General features: G+C 46.6%; 1 protein-coding gene and 1 non-coding gene across 7 annotated transcripts in view; both read left to right on the forward strand.

Moving 5' to 3' along the window:
• The window catches only part of LOC105484140 (calcium release activated channel regulator 2A), a 209418-nt gene that overhangs the window by 73886 nt on the left and 109335 nt on the right, over positions 1 to 26197 (forward strand). For 5 of the 6 annotated variants that reach the window (XM_071072352.1, XM_071072351.1, XM_011745470.3 and 2 more), the window contains one exon: positions 16364 to 16633. The gene's annotated coding sequence lies outside the window, so the exon portion shown is untranslated. Of the gene's footprint in view, positions 1 to 16363; positions 16634 to 23447; positions 25829 to 26197 lie in introns of those variants that run through there. The other variant, XM_071072353.1, reaches the window with a different exon arrangement.
• On the forward strand, positions 23282 to 23387 carry LOC139356935 (U6 spliceosomal RNA). Its single transcript, XR_011609477.1, has one exon. It is a non-coding gene; the product is annotated as a U6 spliceosomal RNA (small nuclear RNA).

Here is a 26197-nt window from a genome sequence, read left to right on the forward strand (position 1 = left end):
TGAAGAAGCCAAAGGGAGTCACTCTTATAATACATCATCCAACCTCGGGCACTGCCGGGAATAAAAGGGGGAATATTCATAGCAATGCTGGGACCACAAGCATAGCCAGGATGTCCCAGGCAAACTGGTCACCTTCACAACAGCAGTGCACAGAAAGTGCCAGGCACAGCCCAAGGGCTGTCCGTGTATTCCCTTGTGGAAGCCTCACTGCAACCCAATTGACTGGGCACTGCCATCATGCCCATTTTATAGAAAAGTTAACTGAGGAAGAGAGAGGTACAGTATCATGTCTGTGGTCACACAGCCAGTACACGGTTGAGGCAGGATTTGAACTCAGGCAGCTTGGCTGTTTCAGAGCCTGCACCATAAGCGTCATGCTCCACTGGCTCTCTCCTCACCAACAGCATCCACACGAAGACACCCCTTCCCCTCACAGGACTCAGCAGAGGGACCTTTGGGGTCTGTTTCCCCTCACAGCTGCTCTAACTGGTCAAGTTAGCATGATGTCATCCGGATGACATAAACAAGTTTGCGGTCAGGCTGAGGTGAGGGGGAGGACAACCTTCAGTCGGGTTCGTCCTCTACAGGCTCCACACCTTGGACACAGTGCTGAGTCTTGGCCTCAGGTCTTGGAGTTCTCAGTCATCCTTGCCTTGTAACTGCTCTGCCCTTTCACTGAAGGCTGAGTTAGATACAGGAAGGACCTCCTGAAGTTCAGTGTTAGGGACGGGTTCCTCTAGGACCTCATCTGCCTGGGGCAACTAGAGGGTGCCACCCTGTGATGACAAAGTTATCTCCAGGGCCTCTTCCAGCTTGAGGGCTATAGAATTTTCTTTTGTGACAGATTCTTCAGGAGACAGTGCATGCCCCTCGTCAGTGTGTTTTGGCTCCCAGCCCTGGCTTTCTCAGAATGCCAGCAAGACACTTTCTTCCCTTGTCTGTTGACATATCCTGGATGAGGCTGGCCAAGGGAGGCATTTATAGGGCAGCAGGCTCTATGGTGGGTGGAGTCTGACTCTGGGTGATGCTCCACGTGTTTCTAGAAGAGGCAGGGAGGTAGGAGCAGGCAAGCTTCCCCTGTGGTTCAGATTCCAAGGGCCTCTGTCTGCACCCCATCTGTGCTGAAGCTCCCTCATTCACACAATAGAGCTGCTCTGCCTGGGGGTGGACAAATGTGAGGCTGGGCCTGAGAACTTGTGGGAAAGTGGAAACGGCGTTTTACCCAAGCAAATTCCAGCAGTGAGGTTGGATAGGCTTGACACCCAGCCCTGTGCTTGTGGTGTACCCCTGAGCCTGTGGAACGCTGTGCCCTTCTGGGCTTAGTTAGAGGAAAGGTGAGAAGGTTGAGACGTAGCACACATGCGACGGGTGCACCAGGACAAGCTGGAACCAGTGGGTGTGGCTGCCCTCCTCCCAGAACCTTCACTTGTATTTCTGTGAAGTAAAGACAGCTTCCTTTACTCCCTTTTTAACTCACAGCAGCACCAGGGGACGTGGGAGGTTGGCTACAATGACCCAATTACCAGTGCAGACAAGAGGAAAATCTCCTATTACCTGGGAGATTGGTTTATTTTCACTTTATTTACTTTAGAGATTGCTCAGCATTGAGCTCTGGGATTTGCAGTCTGCTAGAGTTCTTTTGGTAAATGGATGGAGCTTTGCCACATTGTCCACTGCACATAACCACATACCTTCACCTGCTGGGGTAGAGGGTTGGGTTGGTGCGGATGTGGGAGGGAGGCCAACTTCCTGCAGCCCCACTTTGACCAAACATGGAACTCCAGGGACCTTCTTTCCACTGCACCTCAAGGTTGATGCACAGAAATACACCAGGCATGGCTGAGAATTTGGCATAAATGAACTCATCTTTATAACAGATTTAGAAAATAGGCACTGTTATCATTCTCCCCATTTTATAGATGAGGAAGCCAAGGTCGTGAGAGGCTGAGTAACTTTTCCAAGGTCACACAGCTGATAAGAGGATGAGCTGGGATTTGAATCCAGGCAGTCTGGCTCTAGGGCCAAGTCCTCAACCATTCCACAGCCTGCCGTCTCTGAATGCTTAGTGCAGAGCCTGGGTTGTGACTCTAACCAGTCATGTGTCTTTGGGATTAGCCCTCTAAACCTGAGTTTCTTTTCTCTTCATTGAAGTGGGAATACAGGAGTTACCTGTTGATCCGTGTCAGGTGAATTAAGGGATGTGAGGAAGCACGTGGTCCATGCACACGTGACTGCATGGGTCATGGTGGTGTTACCTCTTTTGAGAGCTTGTGGTTGAGTTCCATGCTAAGGGTGTACTCCTCCCCTTGTTGGTCCTTCTCAACCAACTTGTTGAGATGTACTCCTCCCCTTGTTGGTCCTTCATAACTTGTGCTTGTCTTGGACTGAAATTCCCTAGGAGGCAGAGGCAGAGTCTCTCACCTAATTAGCTTCTATGTGTGCTGAGTCCCTGATGTGCCAGCAAAGGCCCCTGCAGCGTGTCTGGTCTAAGAAGAGAGGGGTGGTCCATGCAGCAGGCATGCACAGTCCCTTTGAGGGGATGTGTTTTTTCAAAATAACACAGACTGGGTGGCTTGGACAACCAAAATTTATTTTCTCACAGTTCTAGAGGCTGGATGTCTAAGATCATGGTGTCAGTTTGGTGGGTAGAGGTTCTCTCCTTGGCTTGCAGAAAGCCACTTTCTTTTTGTGTCCTCACATGGCAGGGAGAGGGAGAGAATGGGAGAGGAAGAAGGGAGAGGGAGGGCGGAGGGAGAAGGGCAGGGGAGAGGGAGGAGAGAGAGATGGGTGGGGGGGGAGAGAGAGAGCAAGAGAGAGAGAGAGAGAGCTCTCTGGTGTCTCTTCTTATAAGGGCACTAATCCCATCATGAGAACCCCACCCTCATGACCTCATCTAAACCTAATCACCTCCTAAAAGCCTTATCTCCAAATACCATCACATTGGAGGCTAGGGCTTCAACATATGAATTGTTGGGGGGACATAATTTAGCTCATAACAGGGGATGATATAAAAAATAACCAATGATGTTAGTGTTTATAGGCAAGTAAGTAAGATATATTTCTCATGGCTTTAGAGAGGAGGTAAGATTTGAGCTGCACGTAGAAGTACAGCCCAGGCTGGAAAGCATTTACAGCGCAGGGCCCTGAGGCACAGGAACACACCCCCTCGACAGGGCCATGCCCTTCTGAAGGCATGAATGGGGTCAGGAGGTCAGGGGGAAGGAGATGAGAGACATTGGCCAGAGAGACACCTTCTACCTTCAGCCAGGTTTCGTTTTTCTGTGGGGAAGGAGATAGTTTGTGAAGGATATGATTTCTTTTTTCCTTTCTTTCTCTACTCTTCTCTTTCTTTCTTTCTTTTTTTTTTTTTTTTTGTTCTTGTTGCCCAGGCTGGAGTGCAATGGCATGATCTTGGTTCACTGCTACCTACCTACACCTCCCGGGTTCAAGAGATTCTCCTGCCTCAGCCTTCCAAATAGCTGGGATTATAGGCATGCACCACCATGCCCAGCTAATTTTTATATTTTTAGTAGAGACGGGGTTTCTCCATGTTCGTCAGGCTGGTCTCAAACTCCCAACCTCATATGATCCACCTGCCTCAGCCTCTCAAAGTGTTGGGATTACAGGCGTGAGCCACCACACCTGGCCCAAAGCTACTATTTCTTAACCTGAGCAGGGCTGAAATTTTAGAGGCTTTCTTCCCAAGGCAAGTTTTCTGAGCCAGACAGCAGCAGCACCACCATCCCCAGAGGAGGACGCGGTGGGAGTGAGGGTAGGAGAAGTTCTTGGAAGTTCATTTCTGTGGGTAGTGTCATGTGAATCACGATCAGAAATTGCCATTGGGGAGATACCATCAGGAATCACAAATTGTTCAGCAGAAGAACTTCTAGATCTTTCAGTGGTGTCATGGCCTCCAGTGGCTTTTAGGTTTTTGGGTCTTCTGGGAGTTTGGATTGAATAGACACCCCGAATACAGATCATCCACAGGACAGAGATCTTGACTCACAGGGCCTTTGGTGTGGCGTCTGGGTGCATGGACACTGCCTTCCCTACAGAATCCCACAGAGGGAAGGCCATCCAACTCTTCTTTATGTTATTTTTACTGTACTGTCTTCAGTGGGCAGAGAGTTGAGATTTAGGGTTTTTTTCTTTGTTTGCTTTTGGATCTTCACTTTTTTATTGGGATAAAATATACCTAACATAAAATGTACCATTTTAACCATTTTAAGTGTGCTGTGCAATGGCAATAAGTATATTCACATTGCAAATTGTTTCATCTTCTCAAACTGACAGGGTTTGAGAAGGTTTGGTTTTAACTGTGGCTGCAGGAAGTCATACAGTGATACTGTCTCAGCTCCCTCTCTGCACAATGGCCTCACCATCAGATGTCCTGTCGACTTTTGTAATCTTTCTGCTGCCGTTTCTCTCTTATTCCTCTCTGTTTGTTTGGGTTTTTAAAAAAAATTATCTGCTTCAATCAAAAGCGCTTCCGTGAGACTGCCCTCCTGTGGGCTGAGTACTTTGTGCAGAACCTTGTATATTTCTCCCCAGGGTCTTATAAGGTAGTACAATCACCCACCCTTTCCAGATGAGGAAACTGAGCGCCTCAGATGTCAGTAACATACCCGAGGCGGTGTCATTTCAGAGCTGGGACTCGATTCTGGACTCTCTGATTCTTCCTGCTTCATCTAGACAGGGGCGTCATTGTACAGAGTCAAGCACAGCTTCCCTGCCTGGGCACATTAGTGTCTATTTGAGAAGTTTTCTAGAATCTGCACGGATCTGGGTTTGTATTATGTGAACCATGTTCCACTAGGATTCTTAACTGGGGCCTTTAGCCAAAAAGGATTCACTTAAAAATAGTTTCATTGCCTACCATAGATAAACTGCTAATGGAATTTACCAAACTGTTAAATTAAGCTTTTCAGTGAATTTCATATATACTAAAAAAGTGTGAGTTTAGCTTTGACTGTGATTCCTCCCAAGGTGGAGAATTCGTGCGCCTTCTCTGGCTAGCAGGGGTTTAGTCACCATCTCGGCTCCTGTTCTGGGTCGTGATCTGTTTAGCTTTTCTGTCCCCTCTCGGTATCTCACCGCAGCTTGATTCTGCGTTTCCTCAGGACACAGTTTGTTCCTAGGCCGTGGTTGTCCTGGCCACAGATACTACAGAGTGTATTTGCCGTTTCCCCAGCGAGCATTCTTGCTAGCATCTGACACATCTGCGACGTGTCCTCTGGCACATTTCCTATGCTTGTCATTTCCCTCCCCATGGACTGCAAGCCCCTGCTGTGTTTCTCAGAACTCAGATTTCTGGGTTCAACTTTCTTTGGGGCACAGGGTTCTGATGTGGCTTAACTCTCGGAACGAAGTCAGCTGGGGAAGCAGCAAGGCGTTCAGCAAACTTCTGCGTGGGCTGCATGCTTCATAAGAAGATAATTTGTCAAGTGCCTGCCATGTGCCAGACATTTTCTGATATGGGTCTTACCATGTCCTTTTTACAGTTGAGGAAACTGAGGCTCAGAGAGGCTCAACAACTTGTGTAGGTTCACACCAGACACCTAGTCCTGGTGTAGACACCTGCACCATGGACACCTCCCCCAGGCTGTTGATCCCCCTGTGCCTGACTGACTTCCTACAAAGGGCTGACCCTTTGGGTTGCAGGGTCTGCTTGATGACAGAGCTCTCTCCACACGCCTGTGAAATGGGAGCCAGAAGCTGCCGATGCCATGTCAGGTGAGCCGCCCCGGGCACAGGCCATCCAGAAATATAGGGATGGAAAAGGCCGGTTTAAAAGTCTGTTGTAGTACTTCTTTTTAAGGAATGCATTTTTAGTCCATTGAACTGCAGCTTGAACCAAACCAGAGCCACAAAAAGGAACTGCCAGGTAAAATGAGTGTCAAAGAAAAAAGAAAAATTACTCGGCTTCCATTCCGTAGGCACACATCGCAAACTAAACGTATTTTTAAAAAATGTACAAGCCCTGTTTACAGAAGTTTGAAATAGAATGAAAAGTTCTAGGCCGGGCGCGGTGGCTCAAGCCTGTAATCCCAGCACTTTGGGAGGCCGAGACGGGCGGATCACGAGGCCAGGAGATCGAGACCATCCTGGCTAACACAGTGAAACCCCGTCTCTACTAAAAAAATACAAAAAAAAAAACTAGCCGGGCGAGGTGGCGGGCGCCTATAGTCCCAGCTACTCGGGAGGCTGAGGCAGGAGAATGACGTAAACCCGGGAGGCGGAGCTTGCAGTGAGCTGAGATCCGGCCACTGTACTCTAGCCCGGGCGACAGAGTGAGACTCCGTCTCAAAAAAAAAAGAAAAGAAAAATAGAATGAAAAGTTCTAATTTGTACTCAATAGCAGTTAGATCATAACACACACCACATCTGAATTTTCTGACACTTAGGGGTTACATTGTTGTGATTTAATGCCAATAAAACAAATGACAAAATGGATCAATATGTACTTATTGAACACCTGCTGTGTGAAGTGCTTTGTACAAGAAAAAGGGACACAGTATTTCTTTTGACCAGACACAAGTGCAGAGAGAGGTGACCTCCCCAGGTAACGTGTGTAACTTTTGCCAAGGAGATGGGACAGAATGAATGTGCTCTAGAAAGAAACTGGGCCTTGGAGAGGGCTTAGCCAAGTAGGTGGGAACTGAGCTTTGTCTTCAAGGATGGTAGAATTCAGCAGGTAAGTGGTGGCAGGAAGTCCTGGGAGGACTGTTCCGTGAGTGTCCTTCTGTCCATCTTAATAGACATGTCTGAGGGCCATTCTTAGGGAAATCAAACCAGTGACATTCTGCCCAGGCTGTAGAATGTGCCTACCAATATTTGTAAGGATCACACTCTTCTGCTGGCCTTCACTGACTAGTTTATAATCTAGAAGGAGGTGAGATTTCTCCCAGCAGGGAGCCAGGATTCGATTCTGGACTTTCTGATCCTTCCTCCTTCATCTAGACAGGGATGTTGTCATATAGAACCTAGCACAGCTGGCCCTGCCTCGGCATGTACTCTGGAAGGTTTCTAGAATCAGCACGGATTTGGGCATGTTTGATGTGGACTGTGTCCCATTAGGATGGAGATGGTATTCAGCACCCTGTAGAAGGTGCCAGAGAGCTATCGAGTGGAAGAAGATGGGCCCACCCTCAGAGACTCACCCTCTCCTTATACAGTTATCCACCAGGAAAAGCCAGCCAAAGCAGAATGAGAGATGCCCAGATGGTAACTCTTTTACCAATAGGCCCACTATTGAGTTCTTTCATGCCTGCTGCCTGATTTCTTTTCAGTCCTGGTTATAGAGCCGAAGGCAGCTGTTCACAATTTGGCCATGTCCTAGGCCTGGGTAACAGTGGTTAGTCCAGCCCTCCCTGTCCCAGCCTCACATGTGCATTCAACCCCAGCAGCCACACAGCCTCTGTCTGCAACCTGTGAAGTGGCTGGGCCGTCTCAGAGGTGCTTTGGAGAGAAATGTTAACTAGCAGAGTGACAGTCACAGGTGACCGTCTTGCCCTCACTGAGAGGATGCAGGATACGTGTGCCCGCTTCATTGCCGCAGGCAGTTCGCCTGTGAACTCCAGGCTGATTGGGCCTCACTGGAGCCCCTGAGGGTGTGTTTTCCTTTTGTGAACTAAGATGTAAATTGAGTGACTAAGCCATGTCTCCCATCGTCCTGCCCTGTCCCGTTCGGAATGCAAATGCCCACGTGGTGTGACTCCTAATGCTGTTCTTTTAGGACCTGGTCCACAGAAGCTGGGAGCGGGCAGGCAGGAACGTCAGAAAGCTCAGGTGGAGAAGCTGTGCCAGGCGGCAGCATCGGGTGTGAGGGAGGAAGAGCGTGGCTTATGTTCGGCTTTGCCACTTGCTCTCTGTGGGCCTCAGTTGCCTCATCCAGAAAAGGGCTACGCTTCATGTCCCTGAGGGAATTGATAAGGATGGAATTACATAGTGAAAATAGGAAAGTCCTTCATGAACATAAAGCCTTTTAAGTGGAGGTTGCTTATTTTTGTGCAGCGAAGTAGTTTCCATTCATTTATCAGTTTGGCCTAAATTAACCTTTGCTGCTTCTGTCATTATAATAGATCCATTTAGCGTTGGCTCAGTCATCAATGATTCTTATCAAAAGGGTAAACTGCATAGTCCAGTTAGGTGGCTGAAGCTCAGCCAGTGCGCCACGGTCCAGAGCTCTCCAGCCTGTCCCATCAAGATCCTCAGGAGGAAGTAGGAAGGGATCCAGGCTGACTGGGGCCCTCAGAAGTCTGGGCTATGTTTCCAACCAAAACAGCATGGAGACGCCCCTGAAGCAGAGTGGGAACCAAAGCCTACAGAAAGTGGGAAATGGAAAAATGGGGCTTTGTTACTTTTTAAGAAAGTCATACTGGGTGTGTCCTGCTATCTGGAGCTTCTGCCCTCCCTTTGCAAATATTTGCCTAGGGATGTAGAGGGTGGAGGCAACCATGGAGAATAAAGGAAGAAGGAGGGTGGGTGTTCTTGAGTACATATGTGTGGTCAGACAGCTGTCAACTTCAACTTGATGTAAATTCAAGTCACCTCTCACTGAGAGCCTACCATGTGCAAAGCTCTGCACTGCAAGCTAGTACAATTATTATTTTCCTTAGCTTAAAGGTGAGGAAACTGAGGCTTATAAAGTAGCTAAGCAACTTGCTTGAGGTCACATGGCTAGTAAGTGTAGAACCAGAATTCACATCCAGGTGCTTGACTGCAGAGCCCACTCAATAACCATAATGGGTTAAGTTACGTACACGGAGATGATCTCTCTGTTGGTGAAGGTGTTTGCAGTTCACACAGCAACCCACAGACTCTGCTTTCAAATCTGGACAGCAATGCAGTAAGGTATTCGTACTGAGTATTATACACTTGGCTAAGCATATTAAATAAAATTATGACTGTGGAGGCACTTAGTACATTGTAAAATGCTCTACAAATATGATATAATTATTGTCTCATAACTAAAATAAGGGGTTAAGTGGCTTGCCCAAGGACATGTAAGTTGCAAATGCCGAGTGAGGACGCCACCCCGGGACCTGGAACTTAGAACTTCAGCACCAGTGCTTTTTGTTTTCTCGACACCATCAAGGAAAGATTCACTCTGACTTTATCTGTTTCTCCCGAAGTGTTGTCAAATAAAAATTAGGCAGAGACCCTAAAGAAGAATAAGCTAACTTTTCTTCGCTACCTTTTATTCACTTGGGCTTTCCTCTCCTTTTTCAGTCCCCAGTGAAACTGAGAGTAGGGTCGTGGAAGAAGCTGGGGGGGTTCTCCAGCATGGGGGTTAGGGTAGCAGAAGCTGCAGAGGGATCATTTGTGTGTCCCCATCTCCTAGTTGAAAGGAGAGCCCTGGGCAAGGATGTGAGGAAAGAGGATGGGCAGGATATGTCGTTTTGCACTGTGGATGGACCAGCATGTATTTTATAACCTCATAACACTGTGACCACAAATTATTTTAAAATTGTGAGTTCATCTAGAATCTGGGATGTATCCCTGGGGCTTGTGTGTATGCAGGCAATGTGTATATATATATGTATATATATTTTTTTGAGTCGGAGTCTTGCTCTGTCGCCAGGCTGGAGTACAGTGGCGCGATCTCGGCTCACTGCAACCTCCAGGTCCCTGGTTCAAGCGATTCTCCTGCCTCAGCCTTCTGAGTAGCTGGGATTACAGGTACGCACCACCACACCCGGCTAATTTTTGTATTTATAATAGGGACAGGGTTTCACCATGTTGACCAGGCTAGTCTCAATCTCCTGACTTCGTGATCCACCCACCTCAACCTCCCAAAGTGCTGGGATTACAGGCATGAGCCACCGCGCCCAAATAAAGAAATCATAAATATTTTGTTCAAAAGATCTTAGGCTTGATACTGGAAAGATGAAAATAACTGCTGAACACAGTTCATATTTGTACAATTTGAAACAGTGCCAGAATTTTATCTTAGAACTGAAGCAAAGGGAGTCATTCTTTGTTACTAGCAATGTCTTATTTTTAAAATGTGCTCATTAATTTTAAAAGGGATAAGAAATTAACATTTATTTTGCACCTTCCAAATACAGAAGCTATGCTGGAGCATTCGTGGGTATTTGCTCATTTATTCCTCAAAAAAATGCTTGTATAAGTGACACTGTTAGATGAATTTTTAAGATGAAGAAATCAAGACTCTGGGAGATTAAGTAATTTGATTCAAGTTTCTCAGATAGCAAGAGATGGCAGCAAGATGCCAGTATAAGCATGCCTGACTACCAATCTGTAATTTTTTCAACAACCCACTGAGAAAATCCATTTTCAGTTTCTTTGTTTTTCATTTCTTCCCTAATCTCAGATCTTTCACCTAGATTCTGTCTTTTTCTGTTTGAAGTCCGTCTTTTAAAATTTTTCATTTTCAGTGAGAATGAAAATGTGTGGCCAACCCCCAGGTTTTTTTTTTTTTTTTTTTGGTCATATAATGTCTTTATTTCTCTTATTCTTAAAGGATATCTTTTTAAGTATAGAATTCTCAGAAGACAGTCACCCGCTTTTATCATGTTGAAAGTATTTTACCACTGCCTTCTGTCTTGTTCATCACTGATGAGAAATAACCTAACTGTTAATCCCTTGAAGGTAATTTCTCTTTTCTCTGTGCTGCTTTTAAGACACTCTCTTTGTCTTTGGTGGTCTAAAACCTCACTGAAATGTGTCTGCTTATGGATTTATTTTTATTTATTCTTCTTGGGATTCTTGAATATGTGTCTTGGTGTTTTTCATCACTTTAGAAAATTCTTAGTCATTACCTGTTTAAATATTCTCTTCCTTCTCCTTCTGAAACTCCAGACAGATGTGAGTTAGACTCTTTTTCATGTCTCATAAGTTCTCTTTCATATTTTTCAGTGTCTTTATCTTTTTGGGCTGCATTTTGGTTAATTTATTATTGACCCAGCTTCCAGTTTACTGTCTCTTTCTCAAACTGTATCTAATGTGCTCTTAAGTCTATCCACAGTTTGTCATTTCAATTATTTTTTTTTATTTTTAAACATTCTCTTTGGTTCATTCTTCAAAACTTCTTGGTTATTCCTCATGACTTTTTGTCTCTTGCACATATCTTCAAGCTTGGCTTTAATTTCTTTAAATACATTACAGTCATTTTTATAGTCAGCATCTGGATATTTATTATCTAAAGAAGCCCCTGGACAGTGAATTCCTTCCTTTCTTGTCAGTCCATCAATGCTTTTGGAAATTAAAAAAAAAAATTACATAAAACTTTTTAGTAGCTTCTAGTGGCAAGGTCCATCTAGGTACTTAGCCTGCCATAATGATGAAAATAGAAATCTACATGTTGTTGGAAAATTGACAAAATTAGGAGAGGGAAAACTGACCAGATGGAGATCGGCATGAGGAGCCTAGAATTGCCCACATGTGCTGAATGCACTTTGTGAATGCCCTGAAGAGTGCATATGGTGTTGTGATGAGAAGCCACTCACCATGGGACTTGGCCAGCCTGGCACCCCACCCCACAGGACATGACACCAGAAGCAGTGTCACCAAACAAGATGAGGAAATTTCTAGGAGGCCTATTTAGAAGACATCATTTTATCAATGCGGGGCTCTTTTAGGAGAGGAAGGCTTGGTAGGACTTTTCCTCTAGTTCTGATCTGAGCCCTGCAAAAGCCAGTAGGACCTGTTGCCTTGGAATTCAAAGGATATGTGTTCTTCCATCCCAGTGGCCCTGTGGGAGTATCCAAGAATAGATGTAGATGGGACCACAGAGTCCATCCTGGCCTCCACTGCTCCTTCCCCCCACTTACTACATCCCATTGGCCACCCAGTCCTCTTGATTCCACCTCTAAATAGCTCTAGAATCTCTTCACCTGTGCCTACTTCTGCTGCCATCGCCCTGGTCCAAGATGTTGCCATCTCTTGCCTGAGCTGTAATGATTCCCCGAACCAGCCTCCATGTATCCACTCCATGTCCCTCCTCTTCCAATTTCACTCCCCACAAGCAGCCTCCATGTATCCACTCCATGTCCCTCCTCTTCCAATTTCACTCCCTACAAGCAGCCAAAGTCATCTTTTAAAAAATGCAAATCAGATCATGTCTCTCCCAACCTTTTAGATTTTTAACTTTAATGATTTCCTATGGCTTGTTGGGATAAAGTCCCAAATCTCTAACCTGGCCCATCAAGTCCTACTCTTCAACCTCATCTCCTACCGCTCTCTTCCACGTTAGGATTGTTCTCACCACCCTGGTTTCCTTCCATTTCTTGAACACACAAAAATGCTTGTTCTACCTGAGGATATTTATGCCTGCTGTCCCCCATCCTTAACACGCTTCCCACCCATCTTTCCTTGGGTTGCTCCTATTCACCCCGTGGACCCCACATAAATGTAATTTCCTTTCTCTCGTCTTCTGTGTTGGTCCTGTTGCTTTGGGCTCCCGATAGCAAGCCCTTTGTATGTCTTCACATCTTCATCAGAGCGCTTACGCCAATTGTGATCCATAATCATTGTTGTAATTTCTGTCCACTTTCTCCCCTCTCCACTACCTGGTAAGGGCTGAGTTCATCACCCTATCGCAGCGCAAAGCACAAAGCCTGGCACATGGTAGCTGTTGCTTATTGGAGAATGCATCTGTGAATGAATCTGGCTTCTACTTCCATCCTTCCACTGGGACTGCTGTTACTGAGTTCACCCATGGCCTCCTCATTGATAATATTACTGAGTTGACCCGTGACTTCCTCATTGATACGTCCAGGGTTTCTTCTCTGGAACGTCTGACATGTCTACAACATTTGAACCTGCTGTCAACCTCTAGTTCTGTAAACATTCTCCATCTTTTCTCATCCTTTGGTTTTGAGACAACATTATTTCCTTTGCTTTCTCTCTGAGCACTGCTTCTGAGCCTCCTTGGCTGATGTGCTCTGAGTGTCCCTTAAATGTCAGTGTCCTGCGTGATTCCAGCCCTCAGTTTTTTCTGCTCCCTCTGCACAGTCTGTGAGCAGCCTTAATTATGTCTGTGGCTTCAACCCTTATATATTTCAACTGGCAAATCCCACACCTGTATGTCCAGCCCTGTCCCCACTCCTGCATACCAGATCTTTCTCTCACTGCATCCTAAATGCCTCCACCCCGATGTCCCATAGAAGCCTCAAGCTTAACATTTCCAAGTGGAACTAATTCTCTTCCTTGCCAAACTTGTTCTTCCTGTAGAATTTCCTATCTGGCTAAATAATGTCACCCATCTACCTAACCTCTGAAGCTAGATGTCATGGAGTCATCCTAGATACCTCTGCCAGCTCAGTACCCATGTTCAACTGTCATCACACTCTGTCTCTTGAATCTGTCCCTATCCCTCCTCTCTCTGCACTGCCACCACCTTAGTGCAGCCCCTGCTGTACTTGTTGGGGTCATGGCATCAACCTCTTACCTGGGCTCCCTCCTTCCATCTTCTTCCCCATCTAGCACTCATGCCAGAGATCTTGTCACAGAGAACAAAGCCTAATCAAGCCACCTCCCTGCCTCACCCCACACCTTTCTCCCTCATGCCCATACAGTGAAGCCCATCCTCCTGAGGATGACGTGCAAGCCTCTTCACAGCTTCCTTGTCTTTCCCTCTGGCTTTTGCTTCTCTTTGCAGCATTCATGGTCCTCTGAGCATGCCATCCCTTCTCAGTTCAGGCTTATAGTGTCAAGCAGGGTTCTCAAACATCAGAATCACAAGGAAGGCCTGCTGTAAAAACATGGCATGCTGGGCCTCACCTGCAGAGGTTCTAACTCTGTGGGTCCGAGATGAGGCCCAGGATCTGAATTGGTAACAAGTTTCCAGGGTCTGCAGGGGCTTCTCTTCTGGTGGCCACTGTGAGAACCACCAGTGTATCCTAAAAAGCATGTGAGCCTCGGAGCTCCACTGCCTGGGTCCAAATCCTGCCTCTGCTACCCACTTCCTATGTCACTTAACCTCTCCATGCCTCGGTTTACTTATCCATAAAAAGGGACCAATCCTTGAACTACCTTACAGGCTTTGGAGGAGGATTAAATGGGTTAATACCCAGAAGATTTTCAAACACTGCCTGGGTCATTGTAAGTGTGAGGAACTGTTAGTTGCCACCATTGCTGGTTGTTATTTGTATTATTATTTACATACTTGGTTGTGAATGTCTGCCTCCCTCTCTTTATTGCTTGCAGTTTTCTCGTCTCCTCTCAAGAATTCATTTCTTTTCTAAGGAGCGTTTTGCTAACACCCTCCCAGCCCCAGGCCTTCTGCACCCTTCTTTGTGCCCACACAGGCCCGCGTGCACCATATCCTAGCATTTGCCGCCCTGCACTCGCCTCTTTCCCAGGAGTTGGGCTCACTTGCTGTGTCTCCGCAAGGCTTCATTTTCTTCCAGCTTCATTGAGGTGTAACTGAAAGATAAAATTCTATAATTTTAAGGTGTCCAATATGATGATTTGATATATGTATGTGTTATGAAATGATACCCCAATCAAGTTGGTTAATATAGAATTCAAAGAGAAAATTTTTTTTATAAAGTTAGTTAACACATTCATCACCCCACCTAGTTACCATTTTTGCGTATGTGGCAGGAGCACTTAAAATCTACCCTCTTAGCAAATTTCAAGTGTACAATACAGTATTAAGTCATCACGCTGTACATTAGATCTCTAGAACTTACCCACTTATCCACATTATAACTGCAATTTTGTATCCTTGGACCAACATTTCCCCGTTCTCCCCACCTACAGCCCCTTGCAACCACCATTCTACTCTCTGTTTCTCTGAGTTCAATTGTTCTAGATTCCACATATAAGTGAGATCATAAATTTGCTTTTCTCTGTCTGGCTTACCTCACTTAGCGTAATGCCCTCGAGGTTCAGCGTTCACCCCTGTTGTCGCAAATGGTAGGATTTCCTTCTTTTTGTGGATAAATTATATTCTCTTATGTATATGCGCGTGCGCAGACACACACACGCACACGCACACACACTGCACAGCTTCTTTATCCATCCATCCGTTGATGGACACCTGGGTTGTTTCCATGTCTTGGAGATTGTGAATACTGCCGCTGTGAACATGGGAGTGCGGGATCACTTTGAGCTACTGATCGTGTTTCCTTCAGACACATACCTAGAAGTGGGATTGTTGGATCATATGGTAGTTCTGTTTCTAGTTTTTTGAGGAATTTCCATGCCATTTTCCGTGTTTAGTCCCTGACTTCAATTTTGAGTCCCGGGAGCCCCGCAAAGTGTCTGGTACATCAGTGGGGGTAAAAAATGTTTCTTAATTAAATGATGGAGTTGGCATATGTTGCAGAATGTATTGAAAATACGGGCTGGGCGCGGTGGCTCACGCCTATAATCCCAGCCTCTGGGAGGCCATGGCGGTCAGATTACAAGGTCAGGAGATCAAGACCTTCCTGGCTAACACGGTGAAACCCCGTCTCTACTAAAAATATAAAGAAATTAACCAGGTGTGGTGACGGGCACCTGTAGTCCCAGCTACTCGGGAGGCTGAGGCAGGAGAATGGCATGAACCTGGGAGGCGGAGCTTGCAGTGAGTGGAGATCGTGCCACTGCACTCCAGCCTGGGCAACTGAGCGAGACTCCATCTCAAAAAAAAAAAAAGAAAATATGGCAAAATGTGTCCAGTCTAGGAAAAGGACTGAATACCATGAAAAGGTGGAGAAAAGAGTGTGTGTGTGTGTGTGTGTGTGTGTGTGTGTGTGTCCTGAAAGTTTGAAAATGTTGTAGTTAGGATAGTGGGATTAGATTCAAGAATGTGGTCTTGTGGTCTCAGGAACATCTCAGTGCACATCACTTAGGATAATCTTAGCTATGAGTAGCAAACCCCCACAACTCGATGGATTTAAACAAGGATATTTATTACATGTGTAATAAGAAGTCTGGAGGAAGGATGATATTGGTGGTGTCTGATCCAGTGGTTAACGAAGTCATCAGGGGCCCGGGTTCATTCTTTCTGTTCTGCCTCAGGCGTCCTCCTCATGGTCACAAAGTGGCTGCAGAGGTTCTAGTCAACACATTAGATGGCACAGCATCCAGCAGAGGAAAAGAGCTGGGAAAACGCTTCCCCAAGCACCCCTAGCAGGGCTCCTCTCACATCTTAACGACTAGAGGCCGGGTAGAGTCCACCCCAATCTATGCACTGGCAAGAAGCTTGCTTTGTTTTGGCTGGAGGAGGCCTCTGAGCTGGGGAGGTCACTGTCCTGAGTGGACAGAATCTGCTAGAAAGGAGGAAAGGAAAAATGGATGCTGCTTCAGCAGACAACAGTGTCTGCCTCAAAGCCCAACCCAGATAATCTAAAATGAATTGCTTGAAGTCAAAGTGAGGAACCCTTTCCTCTCTCTGTTCTACCCATAGGTCATGCCCTGACCACAGCTGCCCTTCAGGAGGCTGGCACGGAGCCACCCGGGGTCATTGGGCTGTTTGTCAAGGGTGCGGCAGCAGCGGCTTGCCACTCTTCCTCCATGAGCCCAGCCAGAGCCTCCACTGGGCACTTAGCACAAGAAAAACCCTGCAGGAGCCAGAGTCCAGAGCGTTGGGATTCAGCAGGAGTGCCAGGAGAACTCCACACAGCTGTGCTGCCTCCTCTCCTGCCAGGCGTGTAGCTGGACACGAGTCTTGCTGATGGTAAGAATCGGAGTTCCTGGACGCAGGGGGTGCTGGGAGCAGCCTCCTGCGAGAAGGGTGGGCCAAGCAAACAAATGTTCTGAACGAAGATAAGAAAGCAGCATTTCTGCTGAGGGTCTCTGATTTTCTGTAGCCTGCCCCTGGCTTGAAAACTGTCAGCTTAACAAAGTGGGCTCTCAGACCCCCTGGATCTCATGTTTTTTGCTTGTCAGATTCATTGAGAGCTGCAGAATAGGCTCAACAACCTGTAGGGTCTGCTTCTCTGACTGGGACAAAAGCGCTCACAAGAAACTGATGGGAGCGGCTTCACCGGGGGTGGCAGACAATTCTGGCCAGGAGTGGGTGTCCACAGTGGGCAAGAAGTGTGGGCTCCATGTCAGGAGCAGTGGCGACAGCTTCTGGAAATTGTCTAATAGCCTGACATCCTAAAGAATGTCCCGAAGAGCTGAAAAAGCAGTTCTTCCAGACACATGCAGGGAACAGCGAAATGAGATGCAGTAGAAGGTTGAATCCAGCTGGGAGCACAGTACAATTTAGTTAGGAGTGACTTCTGTGGCATCTGCTGGTCATGGGTGAGGGTTGGGGGAAAATAATACTAATTTGGCCATTATTACATGTGTCTTTCTTGAATCTTCAAATTATCAACTCCTTGAGGGCAGTAATGGAATATTTTATTTCTCCTGCATTCTTCACAAGGTCGGGTACTCAGCCATTGTTTATTGGTTGAGTATTTGATGGATTCCGACACAATCAACTTGATCGGGCCAGGTCCCAGAATCTTCATTCATGGGAGCAGGGTTGTCACCAGTATCTGTCGGTACCTGCTGAGGAGGAGCGGTGGTGGGTACTTTTGCCACCTGAGTTGGCCGAGGTTGCTGAGTGTGTGAGTTTCCTAGGGCTGCCTTAACAAAGTGCCACTAACTGGGTGATTAACAGAAATGTCAGGTCTCCCAGTTCTAGAGGCTAGAGGTCTGCAGCCAAGGTGTCAGCAGGGCCATGATCCCTCTGGTATACAGGAGGCCTCTCTTTGCCTCGCCCTGGCTTCTGACAAAATCGTCAGAATCGCTGGCAGACTTTGATCTTCCTTGACTTGCAGCTGCATCACTCCAATGTCTGCCTTTATCATCACACGGCATTCTCCCTGTGTGTTTCTAAATGTTCCCATTTTTATAAGGACACCAGCCATATTAGGAACCGCCGTACTCCAGTGTGACCTCATCTTAACTCTTTACATCTTCAGCAACCCCGTTTCCAAAGCAGGTCACATTCTGAGGTACTGGGGGTTAGGACTTCAATGTGGAGATCACAGTTCAAGCCGAAACACTCAGTGAGCTCATTCACAGTGACAAGACTAGGGACATACGAAGGGCCGGGATGAATATGCACGGTGTTCCGTGGTGCTGCTTGGAAGTGACTGGCAGCAGTGTCAGCAGGGGAGCATGTCCTCTGCGCTCAGCAGTCCCTAGGGAGGTGTGCTGAGCTGGGCCCAGCCGGACGCATTGGATGCCGTGCTCCAGAGGAGGAACCACACCCACCTGTCGCTCTCCTTTGTATGGGACAAGTGGGACACAGCCTTGATGAGGGGAACACACCACTGGGGTTCCAGGCAGCCTTAACTGTCGAGGAATGCCCGGAAATTCTGTCTGCCCAGCAGCTGGAGACCTTGGATCTCCTCAGTTTCCCGGGAAGTTGAGTTTTGGAGCCGTCTCTCCCAGAGAGGCTGGGAGTTCGTCGCTTTCCCCCTAGAGGTGGTGGGGGCTGCTGGGCTCAACTAGCGCATTGCCAGGCAATCCAGAGAGAGTTCCAGACACCAGACACTGAACAACCTACTTGTCTCCAAACCTAGTAAAGCTGGGACCCACTGCCGCCAACTTTTCTGCCTCTGCAGTTTTGGGGCCCTTAACGTGAAGGTTCCAGCCCAGAAGCCTGCAGGCTGTTCGTAGCCCGTAGATGTGTTTTCTTCCCAGTAGCTGGTGTACACAGTGTTTTTGTATTATTTTTCAAATAGGCAATACATTTGCGTGGTTCAAAAATTAAAGCGCTATAGAAAGGTATTCAGTGAAATCTTATCCCTGCCTCCAGTGGCCAGTCCTGCCCTGCCCGTCCCCTGTAAATACTTTTATTAGTTTCCTATACAACCTTCCAGGATTCCTTTTTGCAGATAAAAGTCAGTACAAATATATATCTGCCTCCATCCCTCTACTTCTTACCTAATTATAGCAGACTATACACACTATGTTTAACCTTGCCTTTTTCACTTAATTTATCTTGGTGATCTTTCCCTATCTGTATGTGGGGAGCTTCCTCATTCTTTTTTTACAGGGGTGTAGTATCCCGTTGTATGGATTTACCATAATTTAACAATCCCCTACTGATGAACACAGGTTGTTTTTAGTCATTTTTTGTACAAGAAACACTGCACAGAATAAACCTGCCATTTCGTGTTGACCCTGAACGTGTGTAACATTTAAAAATTCTGAAAAATCTTTGAATAATCAGAAGAACTGGAAACACTCGGTTCTAACATGTGGACAACTGGTTGGGTTGGGTAGCAGCTGTCCTTTTAAAGAGACCTCCCTGCCCCACTCTGGCATGTTCCCCACCACCTCTTGCTGACCCTCTTGCGTTCATCCTGAGCGCTGACTGCCATCTGGCAACATTGTGCTGTTTCCCTCATAGAGTATTAAGGAGGAAGGGAAATCACTCATGTATTCATGTCTCTTCAAGGGGGAAACTGAAAACCAAGGAGGCTGTCTTTTTCCAGCAGAGGGGGAGGGCAGACTCGATATGAAAGCGATTCTGCTTCTTCATCGGCCCCTCACCACTCGGCCCATTTCTGTTACTCTTCTGTATGCTTGAGATTGCAGCCCCTGCCTTGCTATGTCCAGGCTTTTGTCTCAGGAGCTGAAAAGTGGAAGGGAAAGAACCCGGCCCTCTTCTTGCTTTTGTGCACTGTGTGAGTAGCTGCATGGAGACCAGCAATAAAAGTGAAATACAAGACAGTCAGAAGTGTTGTTCTATTACATGGATTATCTCAGCAGAGCCCCCAAAGCACTGGTAGCACTATCTCCCTTTTCCAGACAAGGAAACAGTAGCAGAGTGAAGTGGCTTCACCAAGACTCATAACTCGTACACAGAACTAGGATCAGAACCCAGGTTCTTCTGTCACTAGAACCTGACATTTTAGCCAATCTATCGTGCTGCTTCCAAAGTTTTTTTTTGTTTTTTTTTTTCCTTGATACAGAGTCTCGCTGTGTCACCCAGGCTGGAGTGCAGTGATGCAATCTTAGCTCACTGCAACCTCTGCCTCCCAGGTTCAGGTGATTCTCCTGCCTCAAGCTCCCGAATAGCTGGGACTACAGGTGCGCACCACCACGTCCAGTTAATTTTTGTATTTTTAGTAGAGACGGGGTTTCACCATGTTGGCCAGGATGGTCTCAAATCTCTTGACCTCATGACCTGCCTGCCTCGTCCTCCCAAAGTGCTGGGATTACATGCGTGAGCCAGCACACCCGGCCCCAAAGTATTTTTAAAACAGGTGTGGTTTACAGTTATGCCTCTCACCTGCTAAGTTTGTCACTACTGATGCTGTGGAGATGACAGTCATGACAAAGATAAAAGCAGCTCTGAAAACAGGCAAGTTGGCTCCATGCTGCGAAGAAGGTGGGTGACAATGCGTGTGTGGTCTCATAACTAACATGACGGCTGTTCCTTGATCTTTTTTCCCATTTTATAGAGTGGAATTGGCTCCCCTGCCCTTTTTGCTCTTTCGATCCAAAAGCATGTATTGAGCAACTTCTGAATGCCAGGCACTGTGCTCGGTGTGAGTGATAAGCCTGGTGCCTGGAGGCTAGTTCAGGTAGGTCAACGGAAAGCTGCAGTGCCACCAGGTGTATGTGGTGCTGGTGACATGGATGCGTTGGGTTGTGTCCAGAATGTGACAAAAGAGACAAATATACCGTGGAGCAACCATGAACGACAAAGCGAGTGGCTTCCAGTTGTCTTGGGTCCAGTTGTCTTGGGTCCTCGTCATTTTACACTACTTGATGAAGGAAGGAAGTGGGGCCCAGAAGTGGTGGCTGTGAGCTAAGGTATTGAGCCATCCTTCTGCCCGCAGCCCACGATGAGCATGACCACAACTGGCAGCTCTCTGGAGCCTACTCGGGGTTGAAAGGTGGGCCAAAGGAACCTTCCCTCCCTTTGCTGCTCCACCTCAGCTTTTCTCATTCCTGGCCATTTGTTTACCCTGTAAGCTGGGGGCAGGGGGTCTCCCAAAGGAACACTCACCCTGAGAATTAGCATTCTTCCAGCGGGGCAAAATCCTCTTCCCTGCTGAAGAAATTCTAAACCCAGCCAGCTGAAAGAGGAAGAGTGCAGGGGTTAGGGAATGGTGGGACCAAGAGGGCACATTCCATCTGATCTCTGAAATCACACCTCAGCTATAGGACTTGCCCACCAAGGCTTCTTGTCACCATGCTTTGTTGGATTCGTAATGTTGCTGTTTCTCTCTCTTCTCCCCCAGGGTTTACATGCAACAGCATCCCTCATCTCTGTGGTTATCTTAGAACAACGGGGGCTTTTGCTTTGTATTTATTCTTTCTCTGAGTGCAGTGCTAACCACAGCAGCCTACGGGCAGAGGGGTTGGGGAGGGAGCCAGCTGCTTTTCACTGAAATCCTATGGTCTTCAGCTGCAGCTGGTGCGAGTGCTGAAACTGTGTGAAACAAAAGTGTTGAAACTCAGTCCCAAGTGACTTCTGGGGATCTGTTTGCCTGTGCTTCCTATGGATGAGTAATTAGAAACGAGCTGTTTTGAGGTTGAAAAGGAGAATCCAGAGTCCTGACGGAATGCAGGCAGCAGGCACATCTAGGGCCACAGACAGGTATGTGCACTTCTCTGTGCTGGCAGCTGTGTGCAGATACAAGAGAAGCATCCCATCCCCTCCTTGCCCTCAAGGAACTTAGTGACAGGAAGAGGAGCAACATTTACAGTTGGTCTACCCTCTTGGGCCTGTTTCCTCATTACAGAAATGAATGAGGTTAGACTCGATGAGTATTCCTTATTATTATTATTTTTTTTAGATTCAGGAGGTACACGTGCAAGTCTGTTACATGGATATATTGCATAAGGCTGAGGTTTGGGGTTCTAATTAACCCATCACCCAAATAACGAACATAGCATGCAATAGATAGTTTTACAGCCCTCGTTTGGTGAGTATTTCTGATGGGGTCAGTGCTGTCCCCTAGAGTAATGCTTCTCACACTTTCAAAGAAGTTAAGCCAAAAGCCCAGTATTTAGGAAATGGTTGCTTTAGGAAGAGAAGCCTAAATGGAATAAAGACAAAGCCTTGACATGATGAGACGATTTCCCAGCTTCATGCATTCTATCTGGATCAGAGCATTTCCAAATATACACTGAACTGAAAAGGGCACAGTGCAATATGCAGTTACCGCAAAGCAAGGAACCCATGTGCACGTCTGTAACAGGAAATTTGAAACTTCATCGAACAGATGTAGAATTAGATACTATTTTAAATTAGCAGAGGCACCTCAAACTTGCTTATAAAAGTTGTTTTAAAAATAATATTCTTATCACATATATTTGTATTTGTAGTACAATGATAAGAAATCTCTTGCAAAAATGCAAAAATTAGCTATCGTGGTTACTTCTTTGGAGTTGCCTTTTGTTCTTCCCTCTTACTCTGATATATTCTCCTTCAAGATCTACCAAACAACTTTTCCCAATCCATCCTCCTCTTCTCACTGCCCATACTATAAGGATGTCATTTTAAAGGCTTTTTTTTTTTTTTTTTTCCTGAGACACAGTCTCGCTCTGTCACCAGGCTGGAGTGCAGTGGCGCAATCTTGGCTCACTGCAACCTCTGCCTCCCAGGTTCAAGCGATTCTCCCGCCTTAGCCTCCTGAGTAGCTGGGACTACAGGGAGCGCCACCATGCCCAGCTAATTTTTGTATTTTTAGTAGAGACGGGGTTTCACCATGTTGGCCAGGGTGGTCTCAATCTCTTAACCTCGTGATCCGCCCCCATCAGCCTCCCAAAGTGCTGGGATTACAAGCGTGAGCCATCGTGCCCAGCCACTTTTTTTTTCTTTCTTTCTTTCTTTCCTTTTTTTTTTTTTTTTAACTGCTAAAGACTGAATATATGCCTCGACACAGTGGGTGGGATTTCCAGGCTGGAAACATGTTTTCTGTGACACTTTGTCACTATCCTGTCCCATGTCACAGCATAATAAATTATCATGACACTACACTTATAAGTAAGGCTGAGCTCATGAGACAGGATCCTGTGCTTCCCTGTTTCCTCTGCTTGCACATTTGTAATTTGATTTGGCTTGTTATCTGTACCTCAGCGAAGGTTATTTCCTTCTTCCTGTTATCATATACAGCTAGGAAAGGGGGGTTCTTCCTCCTCATTGTAACACTGTTTTATTCTATTGTCCTCCTATATCCCTCACTCTTTTATTTCCTTGTACTTCTTATGTGAAGTGGCTTCTATTTGTCTTCTGTTAAATTTAAACTTATCCATTATAGGTAGGTGGAAGTGTTGACTACTTCATTATGTGTTCCAGTGCAGGCATACAGGAGCACGTACATATTGAAAGACATATTATTTTGTTAAGAATCACATTTCTTTGCTCACTTTGGCAGCACATATACTAAAATTGGAATAGTACAGAGAAGATTAGCATGGCTCCTGCACAGGATGACACGCCAAGTGTGCATGCTCTCTCTCTCTCTGTCTATATATATATATATAAATATATATAAAGCACATTTATATATATATATAAAAAGCACATTTCCTTTTTCTCCTTTTATTAAAAGTAGGACTACTTTATGCATTTGGGTCGAATGACTTTTCTAGGAATTTTATTTCAGGTGGTAAAGAGGGTGTTTCTAAATATTTGTTACAAAAATGGGGCATTGATTGGATAGGGTGGAGCACCACTGGATTAAATGATCTCCAAGGTCTCTGACATTCTTTGTGCAACATTTACAAAACAGTGGATGACAACCTGATTCATGACTCAGTCAGAAAAAAAAAATCCTGGAGGAGAAAGTGATCAGTGAAAGCTGGTATTATTTATTTATAATGTCTTCTTCAGTGAGGTACTGTCTGGGAGATGTGGCTCTGCTCACCCCTGCCCCACCATCCTAGCTGCACTTGAGAAATTGGGGAATTGAAGAAAAGAAAATACTTATTTAATTTCCCATCCAGGATCATGTGAAAACCAATTTCTGGAGTGAGGCTCACACATCTGGAGTGTTTAAAAATCTCCCCAGATGATCTGATGTACTCTGAGGGTTGAGAATGAGCGCGTGCAGAGGGGCGAATGGTAAAAAGATAGGCCCATGTCCTAACTGCCAGAACTGGTGAATATGACCTTATCTGGAAAAAAAAAGTCTTTGCAGATTTAATGAAGTTAGAGCTCTTGAGATGAGATCATCCTGGAATATCTGGGTGGGCTCTCAATTCAGTGGCAAGTGTCTTCATAAAGAGACACACAGAGGAGGGACACAGAGAGAAGAAGGCCAAGTGAGGACAGAGGCAGAGTTGCTGCCACATAGCCTCAAGCCAAGGAACACCTGGAGGTACCAGAGCCGGAAGAAGCAAGGAGGAGATTCTCTCCAGGAGCCTTTAGAGGGGACACAGCACAGCAGTCACCTTGATTTAGTACTTCTGTCCTCTAGAACTGTGAGAGAAGGAATCTGTGGTCTTAAGACACCTGGTTTTTGATAATTTGTTGGCGACTCTTATAGATTAAAACCCTGCCTAACGAGTGGAGATTTGGTGAGATTTCGGAAGAGATGTGGGAGAGCCTTTCTCATGTGGAAGTAAAGTGAGTGAAAGCAGGGAGGCCTGGCTGGAGGGAAGATGGGAGGCAGGACCACTACAGAATAGCGACTGTCCAAGGGGAGCGGGCACTAATTCTGTGGAGAGCCCACCAGAGAATATTTCCTTTTTCTAGGAAAGATGAATTCCTCTCCGTTCTTCTTCTCCATTCTGTCCTGTCCTATTTTGGAAAATAGTGCTTGCTGTGCCTCCTTAGACCGAAAGAGCCCAAGCAGCCCAGGAAGCGAGTTCACACGCCATTCCACAGCAGTGGGAACAAGTGAGGGGTGAGGCCAGATGTCTGAACGCTCAGTGTTCTGTTGCCCATCAGTGTAAGGGTCACTCCTCCAGGGTGCACTCCACCCCTCCCCAACACCAGCTCTGAACGCTCAGTGTTCTGTTGCCCATCGGTGTAAGGGTCACTCCCTCCAGGGTGCACTCCACCCCTCCCCGACACCAGCAGTTCCACCTTATGGGATGGCTTTATGAATCCCAGCAAAGCTATTTGTCTTGCAGCCCCAGAAGGTCTGGGTGATATTGCTGACATTGTTGGATGGCCCTGCCAGTGTCTTAGAAGTCAGTCCCAACTGCAGATATCTAAACTAAGTCGCATCACTTCTGAAAAACTTCTCCTAAGGGACCATTTTCTCCTGTCCTCAGACCACCAAGCTGGAATGAGAGCAGCCAGCCTCGGAGCACACACCGTGCCAGCTGTGCTTAGTTAATAACCAGCCAGCTATCTTGGGGAGGCATCTCGCGGGGCACTGCGTGATGAAGCACAGATCCATGCCCTACTTTCTGCAAACTTAAGCAAGCGAAACTTTCACTAACAATGCCCATGAAAGCAGAGTCCTCGCTGACTTTTCTGGTTGGCTCAGCAGGAGCTGAGAGGGTGTGAGCGTGCTTGTGCAAGAACTCGCTAATCTCATTACTGGATCCTGTGTGTGCATTTCCCAGGTGTTGTTTTGGAAAGTGAACTCAGAAAGGGCCAATACTCTGGGAACAGGGAGGTCACCCTGAGTATAATACGGTCTTAAGGGTAGAGAAAAGCAATTAAACACCGCCCGACAAGAAGAATCTAGGGACTGCGATGCACTGAGCACTGGGGCTGGGTGGTGGGGGCCTCGACTGGAAGGAGACAGGAGGAAACAGAGGGGAACAACTGATGCATGGTTATTCTTAGTCTTTGATTGTCAGCTCTCTTGGGGACTTGACATTACCCATTTTCCTAGAAACGAAGGAAGGACATGGGAACGCCTTCATTTCATTTTCTGGAAATAAACGTCTTTAAAGGAAGGAGAGCTCTTCCTTCTATGGACACCGTCATATGACTGACACCGTTAAGGTCAGTGGCTACTGATTTAATGTTGAGAGAGACGCTGCAGAATGGTAAACACAGGCCAAAATGTTGTGTTGCTTTGGGATCCCTTGGATAGGAGGCCGTGGTGGAGGTCGTTCCAGGCATCCTCCTGCCTACAAGGACCCCAACATCCTTGCCCACTATGGGCTTGAGGGAGAAAGGCCTGGCATCTTAATGTGAGATGTGGGGCTGAGGTTAGGGAGCAGGATGGAGGACCATGGCTGGAGTTGCTGAGTCTCACCGGGGCACTGGGCTGTCCCTAGGGACGCCTAGGGGCATCTCTAGGCATCTCTCTGTGCCACCGAGTCAGAGGATGTGTGACAATGTTTCCAATTGAGCAGTAGGGTATTTTGA

This window comes from Macaca nemestrina, chromosome 10 (assembly GCF_043159975.1).
Source record: "Macaca nemestrina isolate mMacNem1 chromosome 10, mMacNem.hap1, whole genome shotgun sequence".
Classification (NCBI taxonomy): domain Eukaryota; kingdom Metazoa; phylum Chordata; class Mammalia; order Primates; family Cercopithecidae; genus Macaca; species Macaca nemestrina.